This window comes from Balaenoptera physalus, assembly GCF_965194825.1.
Source record: "Balaenoptera physalus genome assembly, chromosome: 3".
Classification (NCBI taxonomy): domain Eukaryota; kingdom Metazoa; phylum Chordata; class Mammalia; order Artiodactyla; family Balaenopteridae; genus Balaenoptera; species Balaenoptera physalus.
This window is the reverse complement of record NC_138890.1, coordinates 26,354,537-26,372,581: the sequence shown is the minus strand read 5'-3', so window position 1 is coordinate 26,372,581 and position 18,045 is coordinate 26,354,537.

The following is an 18,045-nucleotide window of genomic DNA, read 5'->3' as shown; positions in this document are numbered from 1 at the left end:
GAACCAAAGCTCAGAGAAGGGAAATGTATGCTCTAAGGTCACATAGCTGGCAAGCAGTAAACCTGGATTGCAGAACTCGTTATTTAGTTGTTGACAGTCATTTTATGTTGAGAAAGAGGTACAGTTTGAATCAATGATATGAATCATCAGCCTGGATGTGCTGGAAAACACTGCAGCAAAAAACAGATAAAGTGGAATAGAAAAAAAAAAAGAAACCCAAGAGGAGATGGGCAGGTTTAAACACCCATCTCATTCTTTGGTAGGTCAAATAGGTAAAAACCACATATAGACACGGAGAACTGGTTCTTGACTTTTTGGAGAATCTAATGAGCTCGATGAACTCTTGCTCCAGAAAAATGCACATCTGGAGGTAGGTTAGTATTTTACACGTATCTGAGGGGCTCATTCCACCAGCCAGGAGCTCCTTGAATCCCTGATACTGAAGACTTTAATCATAATTGAATCCAAATGTAGGAATCAGACTTAAATTTGAACCCCAGCTCCACGTCTCTGGTGATGTGACTTTACACAAGGTATCGAACCTCTCTAAGCCTTAGTTTGCTCATCGGTGAAATGAGGATCACAGAGACATTTCTTAGACAAATATTATATGATATCACTTATATGTGGAATCTAAAAGATAGTACAAATGAACTTATTCAAAAAACAGAAACAGACATAGAAAACAAACTTATGGTCACCAAAGGGGAATGGGGTGAGGGATAAATTGGGAGTTTGGGATTAACAGATACAGACTACTATGTATAAAATAGATAAAAAAAACAAGGACCTACTGTATAGCACAGGGAATTATATTCAATATCTTGTAATAAACTCTAATGGAAAAGAATTTTTAAAAAGAATATATACACATATATATGTATAACCGAATCACTTTGCTGTACACCTGAAACTAACACAACATTGTAAATCGACTACACTTCAATAAAAAAATTAAAAAGCAAAATAAATTATTTTTTAAAAAAAACACAAGAAGACCCCAAAACAAACAAAACAATAACAACAACAACAAAAGAGACATTTCTTGCAGGATCCTGGGGGGATTCAATGAGAAAATTCTTGGAAAGGGCTCAGCACAGAGCCTGGCACACAGCAAGCTCTGAGTGGATGGTGGCTCATGCTACTGTTACCACTAGAATGACAGTGGAGTTCACGGACACACCAAATCTTGTCCTTTGCAAAAAATATACCTTTTTTACTGTGCCCATGGACCAAGCACAAAAATGGATCCTATCTGAAGCCAGTAAGAACAGTTATTTTAAACACAAAAGGCAGAAACTGTATTGTCCATACCCTTTGCTCACAAAGCAATAAAGTGAGATGTGAATAACACACGTTTAAACTAAAGGAAAAAACCCAAACTACTTAGAAATGGAAAAAACAAAACAAAAAACCATTCTCCTGAATAGATCTTGGACCCAGGGGGAAATCAATAAATGTGCTTTTATTGTGATGAAGAATCAGTTGGCATTTCTGCCTGTGTCCCAGGGATTAGGGGTGCCCTGGTTTCCCTGTGTCTGACAGCCTCCAGGGCCATTTTCTTTTCTCAGCAGAGTTAAGGACAGACAGTGGAGTTTTCTGTAGGCATGGAGAGGTGCAGGAGGACCTGGGGACAAAGGCCAGGGTAGAAGAGCCTCCTGGGAGTGGAGCCAGGACCACAGTGGCTTTGACTGTGGCCCTTATTGTGAACTTAATTAGTAAAAGGGAAATGGATTCCGGAAGATAGAGGCTTTCCAAATGGATGCATTCAGTGGCATTGGGGACAATCAGGAAGTACTAAACGGAAATGGAGATCAATATTGATTGCTTTGAATTTGAACAGGCTGGGAAGCCAGAGAATAGAGTTGGGCCTAGAACATCAAGATTCTGAATGGAAAGCAAGTAGAGAAAATATGGAAAGTGGGGGAAAAGAATGACTATGTATGCAGTAAGAAAGGCAAAAGGAAGAATTCAATTAGAGAAAGATTAATAATTGAGCTGTATTTAAAAGCCAGCCAGCTAGCCCAGGAAGGGGCTGGCGTAAACAGAAGGAAGAGTTGAAAGATGGATGGCTGTGAGTTGAAAGATCATAAGTAATGAGAGAGGCAGGGCTTCCCCGGGCACTCATTGGGTTTTTGCTCTGACAGAAGACAGACAATGGAAGAACATTTTTGTAAATGTCCTTCATGAATTAGTATCTTGAATGCAAATGGAAAGCAAGGTCATGAAGGCAATGATGACAGACAATTGAGATGCATTAGTGACTCAGGTCCGGGGAGGCGTCCTGGAGCCGTGGAGAGCTTGCTGCAGGAAAATGTAAGAGATGATCATGGACAAAGATGAATGGAGTTTTTCAAGAATGCTGAGATGGTTGGAGGGAAGACCTTTTTACTCTTTAGAAAAGAACTGTAAGATCACATTTGAAACAAATCTTTGCAGGGCAAGAGAAGCGCTGAACACATTACATACTCCAGAGAACTGTGGAAAACCCCCGTTTGACATGAAGATTGTAAGAGGTGCTGAATTAAACATCGAGCATGCGGTAGCTATTGTATTCATTTATTAGCCAACGTTAACCGTGTGCCCTCATGTGCCTGGCACTATGGTCACATGACAGTTAATATTTACCTAACACTTGCTGAGCTCTGGCATAAGTTCTGTGCATATATTAGCTTATTTAATCCTCACAGCAACACTGAGAGGGAAGTGCTATTGTTATTCCCATTTTCCAGATGAAGAAACTAAGGCACAAAAGAATTAAATCTTTTCACAAGGCAGAGCTGGGGCTAGGGTGAGCTGCGTGAGGCACTTGCCTCAGATGCATAGTTTAAAGGGGTGGGGGGCAAAAGACCCTCAGTAATCAAGATAAGTAATAAGTACTATGTAAATGCAATATTTAAAGAAACCAAAATTAATGCAGAAAAAAATCTATGATGAATAAAATACAAGAATTTTAAATAAAAACGGAATCAGCTAGGTCACACAGCTTGTAAGTGGCTGAGGCAGGATCCAAACTCAGGCCGCTGGCTGCAGAATCCATGCTATTAACCACTACCTCATACTGCATTCGAAATTGACCAACGGGCCGTATCTGCCCTTTTTTCCTCTCTCTGCCCAGTGCCCATTCCAGGGCCTGGCACATAGTAGGTCCACAGTTCATGTTTGTTGAAAGACTATTGAACGAAGACATGGGTCTTATTCTCAGGAGCTCTCATACCACCTACTATGTGCCTACAATTGTGCTATGGGCTTGCTGTGTGTCACAGATTGTACGTGTTTTATAGTTATTAGGATAAAGTCAAGTTAAGCCATGCGCAGTGGGAGCCCAGGGGTAGGAAGGACGCCTTCAGTCTTGCCATGCTGTGGCAGGCTTTTAGAGGGGGTGACATTTGAGCTGGGCTTTCAAGGGCTGATGAATTTCTTTGGGTAGGAAAGGGGGAACGCTCCCTAGTGACATGGCTGAATCCCCATGCATTGTTGAGTCGAGAAAACTCGTCTGCAGAGTGATGTTTATTATGTGGTAACATCTACATAAAGAAACCTTCCCCAAGTATGCATATGGCTGCACACATGTGTGGGGAAAGATCTTGGAGGATGAACACCAAACTCTGGGGAGGGCTGCACGGGGGTGTGGGGACTGGAGGGGTCTCGAGAGAGCCTTCAGCTTTACATACAAGGTTCAGCTTTTAAAAAACCAGAAGACAGCTGTTATTGCTTGTGTAATTAAACATTACTTTTTCAAATAGATTGAGGAGGATCTCTAGGAACTGATATGGAGTAGTTTCTATGATGCATTTTTTAATTGAGATATAATTGACATATAACATCATACTAGTTTCAGGTGTACAACATAATGATTTGATATTTGTATATATTGCAAAATGATCACCACAATAAATCTAGTTAACATCCATCATCACACATAGTTACAATTTTCTTCTGGTGGTAAGAACTTTTAAGATCTACTCTCTTAGCAACTTGCAAGTATACAGTACAGTATTATTAACTTATAGTCACCATGCTCTGCATTACATCCCCATGATTTATTTATCTTATAACTGGAAATTATAAGATAATTTTGACCCCCTTCACCCATTTTTGCTCCCCCGCCAGAACCCTGCCTCTGGAAACCACCAATCTCTTCTCTGTATTTACATTTTGTTCTTTGTTGTTTTTTGATTCCACATATAAGTGAGATCATACAGCATTTGTCCTTCTCTGACTTATTTCACATAGCATAATGCCCTCAAGGCCCATTCATGTTATCGCAAACAGCAAGATTTCTTTGTTTTCATGGCTGAATAATATTCCAGTGTATATCTATATACATGCATACACATATGTATACTACATTTTCTTTATCCATTTAACCATCAGTGGACCCTTATGTTATTTCATGTCTTGGCTATTGTAAATAATGATGCAATGAACATGCAGGTGCATTTATCTTTTTTAGTTAGTGTTTTCATTTCCTTCCAATAAATACCCAGAAGTAGAATTGCTGGATCGTATGGTAGTTCTATTTTTAATATTTCTTTTAACTTTTTGGCCGGACCACACGGCATGTGGGATCCTAGTTCCCCCGACCAGGGATCAAACCCTCACCCCCTGCAGTGGAAGCACAGATTCCCAACCGCTGGTTTGCCAGGGAAGTCCCTATTTTTAATTTTTTGAGGAAACTTCATTTTGTTTTCCATGGGGGCTGCACCAAATTACATTCCTACCAACAGTGCACAAGGGTTCCCCTTTTTCCACATCCTCACCAGCACTTGGTATTTCTTGTCTTTTTGATAACAGCCATTCTGACAGGTGTGAGGTGAGATCTCATTGTGGTTTTTTTTTTTTTTCATTGTGGTTTTGATTTGCGTTGCCCTGATGATTAGTGATGTTGAGCACCTTTTCATGTACCTGTTAGCCACCTGTATGTCTTCTTTGGAAAGATGTCTGTTCAGAACTTCTGCTCATTTTTTAACTGGGTTGTTTGTTTTTTTGATGCTGAGTTGTATGAGCTGTTTATAAATGTTGGATATTAATCCCTTGTGGTATACTGTTTTTATTACCATAGCTTTGTAATATAGTTTGAAATCCAGAAATGTGATGCCTCCAGCTTTGATCTTCTTTATCAAGATTGCTTTGGCTATTTGGGCAAGATTTATTTTTATGTGCAAAAAAGCAAAGGGCAAAAAAGTACTTATAGCATGTGATCTTTTTTGTGAGAAAGAGAAATAAGACTCTGTATATATGTATATGTATCTATCTTTTTGTTTTGTAAAAATAGTACATGGGAAGAATAATAAAATCATGGGAATAATTACCGATGGGAGTAGGTATGAATGGAGCAGAAAAGATAGGAATGGAAGAAAGAGACACTATCCTTTTATAGTTTTTGACTTTTGAGCCATGTAAGTAGTTTACCTAATCAAAAAATAAGATGAAATAGAAATGATGGGAAAAGTAACCCTAAGTTTGAATACAAATAGAAACAAATGAAGCTGTCTGTCAAATTGATACCAACCACCCAGAGAGTGGAAGTAGTTCCATGACTGTGACCACATACTCTTCATCAGATATATATATACATATTTTAACTTATTTTATTTACTTGTTTTTGGCTGCATTGGGTCTTCATTGCTGTGCGTGGGCTTTCTCTAGTTGCGGCGAGCGGGGGCTACTTTTTGTTGTGGTGCACAGGCTTCTCATTGCGGTGGCCTCTCTTGTTGCGGAGCACAGGCTCTAGGTGCGCAGGCTTCAGTAGTTGTGGCATGTGGGCTCAGTAGTTGTGGCTCGTGGGCTCTAGAGCACAGGCTCAGTAGTTGTGGTGCACGGGCCTAGTTGCTCCGAGGCATGTGGGATCTTCCCGGAGCAGGGCTCAAACCCGTGTTCCCTGCATTGGCAGGCAGATTCTTAACCACTGTGCCACCAGGGAAGCCCCACTGGATATATTTTAAGGATGAAAAGAGCTTCAAATAAATCATGAACTTTACTTAGTGGAGTTTTTGTTGTTGCTAGTGATATTGGTGTAGTAGTTTGTGTGTACTGTGAAACAGAGTTATATATTGATGTTATTGTGAGCCAGAGTTCTCACTCTGGAAGAAGGAAGATGCAAATAAGAATGGGGGAAAGTGCCAAAGAAACCTGTGGTATTGGACTTGAATAGGGACAATCATCATAAACTAATAACTAAAACTAAAGTAAAGCAGCAGTGAGCACATCTATCCCCTAGGTGTTGGTTTCTAAATACCATTTCTCACCAAAAGGAACTCTTTGACCAAATGGCAGATTCCTGGTTTGGGGCAAGGAGAGTACAAGGTAAGTCTGGAGCATAAAGACCAATGAGGACAAGATGAAAGGACAAAAAGGACACAGGAGTCTGCTTGAAGGGGCTCCCACTGGTCAATTCGGGCATGATTTAAATATCAAAAAGAAAAGCAATGGGAATGGATTATAATATATTGAATTTTTTAAATCCATGAATTCATAATGACATTGAAGAAGAGGAAAGAGAGTTCTCTTTTAGAGTATCAACTAATACATTTAGAAGGGATAAAAGAAGTATAAAATCACCATTTTGCAACCAATAATTGACTTCAGGCAAAGATCATGAGTGAAGGTTAAAACCCATGCGTGAAATGTTGTTGAACAGAGCTGTCACATGATCTTGCAGAGCTGTCCTACACTTATCAATTACAAGAGGACTAGGGTACAATGAAGCAATCTGGCGGATATTATCTTCACCAAGGGTGAGGGCCATCGACTTTTCCCTGCTCAGACGGATGCAGTGAGCGCTCATCCGAGAGGCTGCACAGTAGAGCTGTTATATACACAGGCTGTGCCTCCAGACTGCCTGGGTTCAGAGCCCAGCTTAACCTCTGTGCAACCCTGGGTACGTATCCTCTCCGGGGCCTCATTTATAAACTGGAAATACGAATAGAACTTACTTCCCAGGGTTATTGTGAAGGTGAAATGACCTGGCTTGGGGAATGCCCCTAGAACAGAACACACTGGACACACAGTAAGCACTTAGTTTAAGTGTTGGTGGCTCTTACCACCAGGGAGCCACACTGCCTGGGACACAGACGACGCTCAATAAATGTTATTTTCATCCTTTTCCTCTCTCCTCCCCATCTGGCAAATAGCACCTGGGCTTTGGGGCTCTTGGGCCTGGGTTTGACCCTGGTTCTCCTATTGAGTAACTGAGTGACCTCGGCCGGAGCAGCAAACCTCTTTTAAAGCCTCAGTGATCTGAATGGGCCCATGCGGGATTATGATGAGGATTAAATGAGAAGGCTCATGAAAAGAGCCCGGCACATAGTAGGTGCTCATTAAAAGGTAGCTTTTACTGGCTGTCATGTCAGCTGGGGGCTGTTGGGGTTTTTGGCTCTTTAATCAAGAGTCCTGTCTTCCTGACTCCTGCCACATGGGGGCAGTCACTGCTTTCTTATTCCCCATATGCTCTGGGAGGACTTCTTCCAGCAGGTGGCATGCTCGCCACCAGAGGGCTTTGTCACCTCTCTTAAAAGCATCCTTGAGTGGACAGACAAGAGTCCTGGGTGACAGACAAACCCATCAGATTCTAATTTGTTTCTCAGTCGATTGCTTCTTCATCTGAAATGGGTGGTCAGACAGCCCATCACTCCAAGCTCTCTCTGGCTGGGACTGCTGCGCCCATTGCAGGAGCCCTGCTGGGGACCCAATCTTCTAGAGAGACCGTGCCCAGGTACACAGGTGAGCCCCCGCCTTATCCTCCATGTGAAAGGGGAGTATCTGGTGGCAGTGCCGTGCTTGGAGATGCTAGAGTTGCGTAGTCAAAGATGCGTACTCAGCCCATTCATCTGCCTTCTGCGCTATGAGCCCTCACAGATGCGGAAGGTGCAGGGCATGATTCAACTCCAGGCTTAGTAAGTCGGTTTTCACTCATTCACAGTTTATGATGGTTTCACCCAGGGGGCTGGATTAATGCTTAATGTTATTGGGCAAGGCTTGCTTGGGGATGGAGAGGAGACACTTCTCCAGTGACTCCTACCTGCCCAACAATGTGCTAAGGGCCCTGCCAGGGTCAGAGGGAGAGACTGACTTGCCCAAGGTTACACAGCTAGGAGGGGGCAAGCTGGATCTGAACCCCAGCTGCTGGACATTAAGGAACCAAGATGTGTCCCCCTATTCTCCATCCAGTACCAAATTGGCAGCCTTTGTGGAGGGTCAGTGCTGTGCCCAGGCCTGTCTGGGGGTCTCTGGGAGACTCGGGGAGAAGGGTCAGCCTTGTTGGCAAGATAGGACCCATTTATTACTATTATTATTTATTACTACCCTCTGAAACCCTGGAGGAAGAGAAAGAGAACCAGGCTCGAGGAAAAGGAGCAGGGTTTCTCCTCCTCCACCAGACTGACGATTGAGGAAATGTTTTCCTTCTACTTATATTTCATCTCGGGCTTCTTAGAACTGTTCTTTTTCGGTTGTTTGACTAAACATATATTTCTGTGAACATCTGCACAGATTTTTTTATTGTCTTGTCATTTTTTTCCTAGTGACTGGTGTTGTACACAGAGTCTGGGTTCTGGAGTCACGCTGACCTGGTTTTGAATACTAGCTCTGTTGCCAAATGAGTTGTGTGACTTTGGATAAGTAACTGAACTTCTCTGTGTTTCATCTTCATCTGTGAGATGGACATTAGAATATCTTTCTCATGAGGTTCTTTAGAGAGCTTTAAAACATACTTTCTATTAGGAAACATTTCAAACACAAATAAAAACCATAGAAAATACAGCTTAAAGTCCCATGTGCTCACGTGCTCACCTTGTAGCTACAACAGTCTTCAAGTTCTAGACAGTCTTGTTTCATTAGTTCTTTCACCCATGTCACCCCCTTCCCACTGGATTATTTTGAAGCAAATCCCTATCATTGTGGCATTTTACTTGTAAATATTGCAATATGTGTCTCTAAAAGATAAGCACTCTCTTTTAAAACATAACTTTAGAGAGGCTTCATGGAGCTTATTCTCTGTGGCCAGGATTTTTAATAAAATGTACTGGATCTGATGAGAGCTCCCATTAGAGCTTTTCAAGAATAGTTATAATAAACATTCCAAATGCTCTTATTGATTGTTGGAACATCTGAATGCAAACACAAGCAGCAGTTGACCGTAAGACTACCGTGTTGTAATCTGGTTACAGTTATATTCCTGAAGATCATTTGTTGGGGGAGTGCTACCTACTGAACTATGTTTTTACAACCCTTTGAGGCGAGAATGCCTATCTTCATCTGTAGGCAAGGAAAAAGAGACACGGAGAGGTTAAGGCTTCTCCCAGGTCAACAGCAGTAAGTGGTGGAGATGGAATTTGAAACTAAGGCCTATTAGACTCCAGAGCCCATGCCCTTTCCTCTGTCTTGTACTGTAATCTTTAGAATTTTGATTGGCTTCTCTGTTGAGATTGTAAATTCTTCAAGGTAAGGGCTCTACCTTAGATGACTATTTCCACAGTTCCCAGAAGTTTGATGATGGGCTAACAGAAAGTCCAGAGTAATCTCTGCAAATTGGTACTTAAAAGCAAAGCTTGGGGCTTCCCTGGTGGCGCAGTGGTTGAGAATCCGCCTGCCGATGCAGGGCACACGGGTTCGAGCCCTGGTCTGGGAGGATCCCACATGCTGCGGAGCAACTGGGCCCATGAGCCACGACTGCTGAGCCTGCGCATCTGGAGCCTGTGCTCCGCAACAAGAGAGGCCGCTATAGTGAGAGGCCCACGCACCGCGATGAGGAGTGGCCCCCGCTCGCCGCAACTGGAGAAAGCCCTCGCACAGAAAAAATGAAGATCCAACACAGCCAAAAATAAATAAATAAATAAAAATTAAAAAAAAATAAAAGCAAAGCTTGTCGTCATCATCAGCATCACCATCAGTGTGAACGAACAAGTGCTTGTTAAATATCTCTACGTGGGACTGTACTCAGACCCTGTGGGGAGTAAAAGACACAGTCTCCATCCTCAAAGTTACTTATAGAATCTGCCAGATATTGATTCAGACATAACAGCAACAAGATGGGAAAATGGGTTGGGTATCTTACTGCCTACGAGGGTGATTTCTTATCTGCCTCAATGGCCTCATGTTCCACATGAAGGCCAAGATGTGAGTATGGGCTGAAAAATATTTATCTGGGCCCACTTTGTGCCACAAACAGTACTGGGATCTACCAGTACTAGGGAGAGATAGTAGGACACAGGATAATGGGGCAGACAGACAATAATATAGACGGACAATATACAGCAAATGAAAAAACACACAAGATATTTCGAAGTAGGGATAAGTGCTAGAGGGAGACAAGCAGGGTGATGTAACAGAGGGTAACAGGGAACGAGGAGACTACTTTGGATGGGGTGGTCGGGAGGACACCTCTGAGAAGGTGACATCTGAGCCACGACCTGAAGGTTGAGCCACAGGCAGCCGAGTGAGAAGCCACAAAGGCTCATTCCAGGCAGGGAACTGCACATGCAAAGGCCCTGAGGTGGGAACAGGGTTGGCATGTTTGTGGGACAGTTGAGGGCCAGCGTAACTAGAGCATGCTGGGCAAGGAGGAGAGTGTGGTAAGGTGAGATCAGAGACACTGGTTGGCCAGGGCCAGATCCCATGGGGCCTGTGAGGCCAGGGGAGGAATTTGGTGTTTACTCTCCATGTGATGAGAAAGCACAGGATGATTTTAGAGCAGGGAGTGGTGTGATGTGATCTGACCTTGTCACTTTCTAGATCTAAGTCCCTCCTCTGAGCTCTGGGTGGTGAGGGCTCCTGCATCCAGCCATCGGCCTTGGTGCAGCCCTGGCGCTCACCTGTCTGCAGGGAGCCACGCTTCTGGTCTGGACAGGTCCAAACACGAGATAGAGCCGGCTCACCTGCTTTCCTCCTGCCTCACCACCTCCAGAGGGGTCCTTCTGAAAAGCGAAACCACATCCCTCCCTGTGGCTCCCATCACCCTCTGGATAGAGTTCAGTCACTTTAGCTTAACTGGAAGGTGACCCCATGACCCCATGACCTCTGGGCGTTTGTCATGCTCTTCCCACTGTCTAGAATGCGTTCTCCCATTGGTTAATCTGGTGACTTACTAATCATTCATTGAGGCACTTCCTCTCAGACGCCTGCCTGAGTTCCCAATGTTTGGCAAGGTGCCTTTTTCTACTGGTGTACTTTTTTGGTGGAACAAAACAGAATACTCAATGAAAAGATGCTGAAGCAATGAGAAACATCATTTCATTTAACGAGTAGTCTAGAGATAAGACAGTTCCAGAGTTGGTTAATTTAGGCACAACTAGGTTTTCCCTCTCTACCATCTCATTGATGGTGTTGACTCTCCTCAGGGTTGCAAAATGGCTGCCACATCTCCAGACAAATATGCATATGACATTTGGAGAAGATGTGATAATTTCTTTCTTGTAGCAGGGGGCAAAAGCTTTCTCAAGAGTCCCTCAGGTTCCCTTGGCCTGGATTGGGTCAACTGCATGTTCTGAACCACTTCCAGATGAGGAATATGGGATTACCTGATTAACTCAAATCAATCAGATTCTCTCTTTGGAGCTAAGGAAGGATCGTCTGATTGAAACTGGGGTTTTATTAGCAAGGGAGGAAGAAAGGTTATTACCTACTGTGGCAGTCAGCCTCCAAGGTGGCCCCAATGATCTCATCTCCTGGCATTCATATCTTGTGTAGTCTCCTCTTCCATTGTGCTGGTTGGTCCGTGTGACCTATAGCGTAGGGTAGAAGAGATGGCATGACACTTCTGAGATTAGGTTATAGAAAACTGTGGTTTCTCTCTTGGCTGCTCTGTGGATCACTCGTGCACACTCTCCTTCTCCTGGATCACTTGCGCTGGAAGAAGCTCTGTCATGAGCAGCCTTGAGGAGAGGCTCACATGACCAAGAGCTGAAGCCTCCAGCCAACAGCCACGTGTGTGTGCTTGGAGCAGACACTCCAGTCCCTCCACAGACTGTGGCCCTGCTGACAGCTTGACTGCAACCCCATGAGAGACCTAGAGCCAGGACCACCCAGCTGAGCTGCTCCTGGGTTCCTGACCCTTAGAAACTGTGGGAGATAATCAGTGTTTGTTGTTTTAGGCTGCTTAGTTTGGGGGTAATTTATTATGTGGCAGTAGATAACTAATACAGCTGGGACACAACAGTGGCTACCCTGGTGCCCCCCACCCAAGGGGTTGTCCTCCTATGGCCTGTGAATCACAATCAGAGCATCACTTCATAATCTGTGTATGTCTCTTCCCCTGCCGCCCACAAGCTTGTGAATGCCTGGATTTTTCATTTGCTTGTGCTCAAGGTTCTAGAGTGTGTATGTGCATGCCTCTGTGTGTGTGTGTGTGTGTGTGTGTGTGTGTGTGTGTGTGTGTGTGTGTGTGTGTGTGTGTGTGTGTGTGTGCAGTCGTCACCAATCTTTTCCTTCAAGGCTCCTTCCTAATGGGCTCTCTCTGGACTCAGGAATGTCTTATTTCCTCTGTGTACCCCGGGTCTGGCACAGGCCTTGGCACAGAGTAGCCTCAGAGAATACAGAGAGAATCAGTGCAGTTAACAGGATGCTGGGGCAGGTGAGAACCCACTTTGCTGCCATGGCAACCACAACATGGAGAACTCAGAGCAGCCTGGGCCCTGCTAAGGAGCTGGGAGGTTTGGCAGTAATTTTTCTGTGAAATGGCTCAGGGAGGTGGCAGTTAGTCTCTATTCTCACCACCTTGGAAAGAGGGCACCCAGAAGCATGGGGGTGGGGTGGGGGAGGCAGCCAAGTGCCTTTGCCCGCTTAGTACACTGCCAGGTACAAAGCCCTCTTGCTTCCATGTCCTTAGTGGTGCCTCATCATAACTCCTTCAGGCCTGCCTTTTGTTTACTGAAGACCTACTATGTGCCAGTCTCTTGGCTGAACATTTTATGCCCAGCTCTGGTCTATAAGCCTCACAAGGATCAGCCATGGGAAGAGTTAGGTAAAAGGAGGATAAGCAGAAGGGTGGGTAGGATGGAAAGAATATTCCAGACACAGGAAATAGCATGTGCAAAGGTCCTGGGGTGAGAAAGAGCATACAGTTGGAACTCATGCCTCCTTGGCTCCATAAATGACTTCTCCATTATACACCCTGAGGTAAGTCCACTTATTACCAGCACCCTCAATATGAAAAGTTCTTCCCATCCCCTCCAAAGGGGTGGGATCATAGAGAGTTGTTAGTGTCATGGTTTGGAAAACAGGCTGCCTGGGCCTGGCTCTGCCCCTGAGTAGCTGTGCTTACCTGGGGTACTGACCTCAGTCTCCTCATGTGCCAGATGGGGATAATAGCAGAACCTACCTCATAGGGTCTTTGCATCACTAAATGAGCTTATGGATGGAAAGCACTTACAACACACAGGAGTTATCTTGTGGGGAACAGAGCTGTGCAGAGGCAGACCCCAACTGGGTCCCTCAGGAGGGCAGCCCTCTTGGGGGGCAGCCGGGACAAGGGGAGGGTTGGCCATCGCCCTGCTGAAGTGGGGCATGCCGTTAAGTCCATTCTAGCCTCCCGCTTCTGCCTGAGTCCCCCACTCCTCTGCACTGATCAGAAAGGACCCTTGGTGTAAAGGGTTGGTCCTTTGCCTGAAGTCTCCAGCTTCTGAGAGTTGGAGACAGTGTACAGGGGCTCATTGTCTCCATTTCCAGACAGTTCCAGACAAAACCAAGCGTGACTGCTTCGGAGGAGCATGGGGGTGAGACAAACCTACTATTTTAAGGCAGCTACAGGAGCTCCGTGTGCGTTCTCTTGCCACAGGCTTGTCAGAGGAGCTGGAGCAAACCTGAGAGGGCGGTCAGGGGGGCCGGTGCAAGCCAGGGGCTGGGCGAGGGGAGGGCTGACTCACATACAGACCCCGGGAAAGCCATGGTTGAAGAGGAAACCAGGTGCCGCAGGGGGACCCCTAGTGAGGGCACCCACAGGGGGCAGAGAAAATGTTTCAAATCACAAATGCCCACAGAGATCACGTAGGCTGATGCCTCCATTTTATAGATGAGGAAACTGAAGTTCAGAGTTAGGTGTGGTGGTGGGAGAGGCGTAGTTTCCTTTACTTTATAAATTGACACACATTTTTTGTTTTGTTTTAAATAATCACTGTGTTAAACAGTTAAATAATGTATGCCACCTCAATGCCTAGGTTCTTTGTGGTATTTAAAAAGAACAAAAAAGATGTGTGTGAACTGACTTAGATCTCTAAGACTTGTTAAGAAGAAAAAAAGCTGCAGAAGAATATGTACAGCATGTTACTAATTATTAAAAAACAAAGCCAAGCCAGGATGACACATTTCAATAGGTCCATGTGTGTGTATATATATATATATATATATATATATATATATATATGAAGGCCTCAAGAAAGTTCTGGAAGGGCGTTCATCAAGTCATGTAGGATGGTCACTTTCCAGAGGGGACTGGATGGGGAGTGTAGGGCAGAGGGAACCTCAACTTCATCAGGACGGTTTTAATTTTTAAGAGAATCTTCTCATATATTACTTGTGTCATTCAAACATGGAATACAAAATATTTTTAAAATTATTGGCAAAAGTTTGTTTGACCCCGGGTTAGATTTGTCCAGAAAACATTTCTCTTCTGGGTATCAGACCTAGTAAAACCCTGACCTCTCCTCTCTGAAGCCTCAACCCTGCCACCCCCATCATGTGTTGGATTTTGTAAAATACAGAAAAATGATGAAAATGCTAATTAAAAGACACTCACCCAACTCCATTTGCCCAAAGGCCGTGAGAAGATGTGTTTTCTCAGGATGTCTCAGGCTTCCGGGAAATTCCCGAGCCCTGGGGGCCAGGCTGACGGGGTGGGGGGGGTGGGGGGGGGTGGTGCTCTATCCCAGGCGTGATTAGAGGTGGGGAGAGGTGGGGCCTCTGGGCTTCCTCCTTCACTTGAGTCTGTCCCCTCCCCCTTGTGTGTTTCTTCTACTCTTTGCCTTGAGACGAGTGGTCAGCACCCTGGATGCTTTTCCCAGAAAAAGGCAGTTACCATGAGTTAACTATGTTCCCAGATTTGATCTTTTTTTCTAAATTAATTTTTAGGAGCACAAATCAAACAAGAATACATTCTCCTCCGGGGACGAACGCTATAGAGGAGGCTCAAGTCCCTCTGGACAACCCTCATCTCCAGCAACCACTGTTAGCAGTTTGATGTGGATCCTTACAGAGCTTCTCCCCTGCATTGTTATCTAGTTATTTGTACTCATAAAACTGTCTATTCCATTGTTGTGTACTGTGTGTGTACACGTGTGTATGTGTGTGTATATGTGTGTGTGCATACTTGTGTGTGTACTGTGTGTATATATATGTGTATATGTATTGTGCGTACATTTGTGTACGTGTGTACTTGCGTGTACATGTGTGTGTAGGGTTATTAAGCATGCCTGGAGCCGGCTCTGCACGTTGGGTAACTGTTGTTTGATGTCACTAGACTTTGCCCCATGAGGCAGCCCTGCCTTTGTCCTGTTCCTTGTTTTCCCGCTGCCTGGTGCACAGTAGGTGTTTGCAAGGGCCCCTGCACTTCAGTCTCAGGCACTGCCTCCACCTGGGCACTTGGGCACCACATCAGATATCCTGAACTCCGCCTCTGTTCTTAATGGTGCCTCAGAAGGGAGGCTAGTCGGTGTCTGGGCGGGGAGTGGCCTGTCAGAGCCGCTCTGGTGGGAGGGATGGCCCAGGAGATCTGAGCTTGTCCAGCGACCTCCCGGAGAGAAGAGGCCAGTCTGGAGGCAGCTTCCAGGAGGGAAAAAGAGAGCACTGAGATATGAAGTAAGCCTCTTGACCACAGGAAACAGGACTACCCTCTTACCCTACTTTTGTGGAATTAATAATCAGATCAGCTAGGACCCAAGGCTCTCGCTGCCCAGCTCTGCATTTGGAGACAAGTCCCCTCTCGGGCCTTCACTTTCTTACCTGACTGACCATGCTCTGTTCCCGGCATATAGTGGGTTCTCAATCAGCCTCCGGTTATATTTTCTTAAACCAAGGGCCCTACTGTGCATCAGATCATGGTGCTGAACTCTGAAACAAACTTCAATTTGATAAACATTTATTGGTCCTCTGCTGTGTGTCAGTATCCATTAGGATGCTTTTGGTTGCATGTGACAGAAAAAAAAAAAGCTCATGTAATTGAACAGCCAAGGGTAGTTCAATCCAGGACTTTTGGGTTTCTCCCTATCTACTTCATGGGTTGGCTGCTTCCATAAGGCATCTGCGTCAAGCAGACCTTCCATCTGTGGTCTAAAGATGGCTGCCAGCAGCGCCCAGAGTTAAATCTTTCTTCATTCACATCATGCAGAGAAGGACAAGCACCTAGTCTAGCGTTTCCAGCAAAACCTTGAGATTCATTCCTGACAGGTCATCTTGGGCCCCAGGCCCTCCCCTGAACCAGTCTGGCCAGCTGATCCATGGGCAGTTAAGTGGCCAGGCCACTCATAGGTCAACCCTGGCATGGGGTCAGCCAACTTCCCTGACTGCCACATAGACCAAGGTTGGGGAGGATACTGGGCAGCAAACCCCCTGTGCCCTGAAGGCTATAGCAACACTCACCCTTCACTCACGCCTGCAAGGCTGGAAGACGGAGTGAGTTTCAGTAGAACATAGGTGAGGACTGAGGTGCCTGTGTCCATACACGGGAGCTGGGCTATGTGTCCTGGAAGAAGAGGTGTAACTACTGCAGTGCTTTAAAAATCACCTATGAGCATCCTAGCTTCTAGAACCTGGATCTCCCAACAAAGAACAAGATCCATTATTTCATGAACGAGGAAACAAGAAAGTCATGACTTGCCTGGATCACGCAGAAGCTCTGTGGCCCAGCTGATGGTAGAATTTAAGATTTTTAATTCCCAGTGGAGTGTTCAGCTTAGTGGTGTAATTGTTGCACCAAAGGTCACACCCATGCGGGGGGGGGGGGGGCGGGGGCGGGGATGGTGAGTAAATGCTCCTAAGTGGAGATGAGTGGGGTGTGTGCCATGGGGGATCATCCCTGGGATGTCTTCATTGTGCTGGTGGGCTTGGCCCTTTCTAGTCCGATGTGACTCCACACTCCTGTCTGATAGGCTTCTGGTTACTCCCTGGTGGGCAAATCCCAGAAACTCACCCTGAATTCTTGGTGTTGTCTCTCTGGAGTCATAGAAAGAAAGTGGATGCAGAGGCAGAGAGACCTACCATTTGCTGGCTGTGTGACCCTAGGCAAGTTCACCTTTCTGTTGCCTCCTCAGCTGTATAATGAGACCAACCACCCCTACCTCTCCAGAGGTTCAAGAGGAAGAAACAAGATATGTGAAGTGTCCAGCGTGATGCCTGCCCATGGCCAGTGCCCAAGAAGTGTGCATGGTTCCCAGTGGGGCCACAGATGGTCCATTCCCTGGGCACATGCTTGCCCTCAGAGTAGCTACAGGCTTCCTCCTGGGAAGGAATGGGGATTCTGCCTGGTGTCTGCAGGTTGGGCTAGAATTGCTTCTAGAATGATCCAGGCCAGCCTTGGAGCACCACTCCTGGGCCTGATCTGCCCACTGGCCGCCCACACTCTTAGGAGGCTCTTTTCCCCAGCCCTGCCTCTGGGGCTCCAAGGTGAGGCTTCTGGGCCACCCGCCCAGATAAGCTGCAGGATTAATACAGGGTGACTCATGTGCAGAGAGGGAGGCCAAGACAGGGGATCAAAACAAGACAGAGAAAGACTTCTTTTTTCCCCAGGGATTATGAGAGGCTCTGAAAAGGCCCCACACATCATCTATTATTCATGGGGCCTGAAGGAGCCCGTGCAAAAAGCCCAGCTGGAGAGCAGGGTGGGGTGATGGGGTAAGAAGTGGCAGGCGCCTCACCCAGTGGCAGCCCCTCACCCAGTGGCAGCCCCTCCAGGCCGGTTCCCTCCCCAGTCAGGGGGAACTAAGCTAAAGCCTTCTGAAGTGACCTGTGTCACCTATTCCTAGAGGATCTGCATTGGGAGGGGCACGCGGTAGCAGGTTTCCTCAGCACCAGGCCTTTCTGCAACCTTAGTGTTGTGGCCGTCCAGCTGTGCCACGT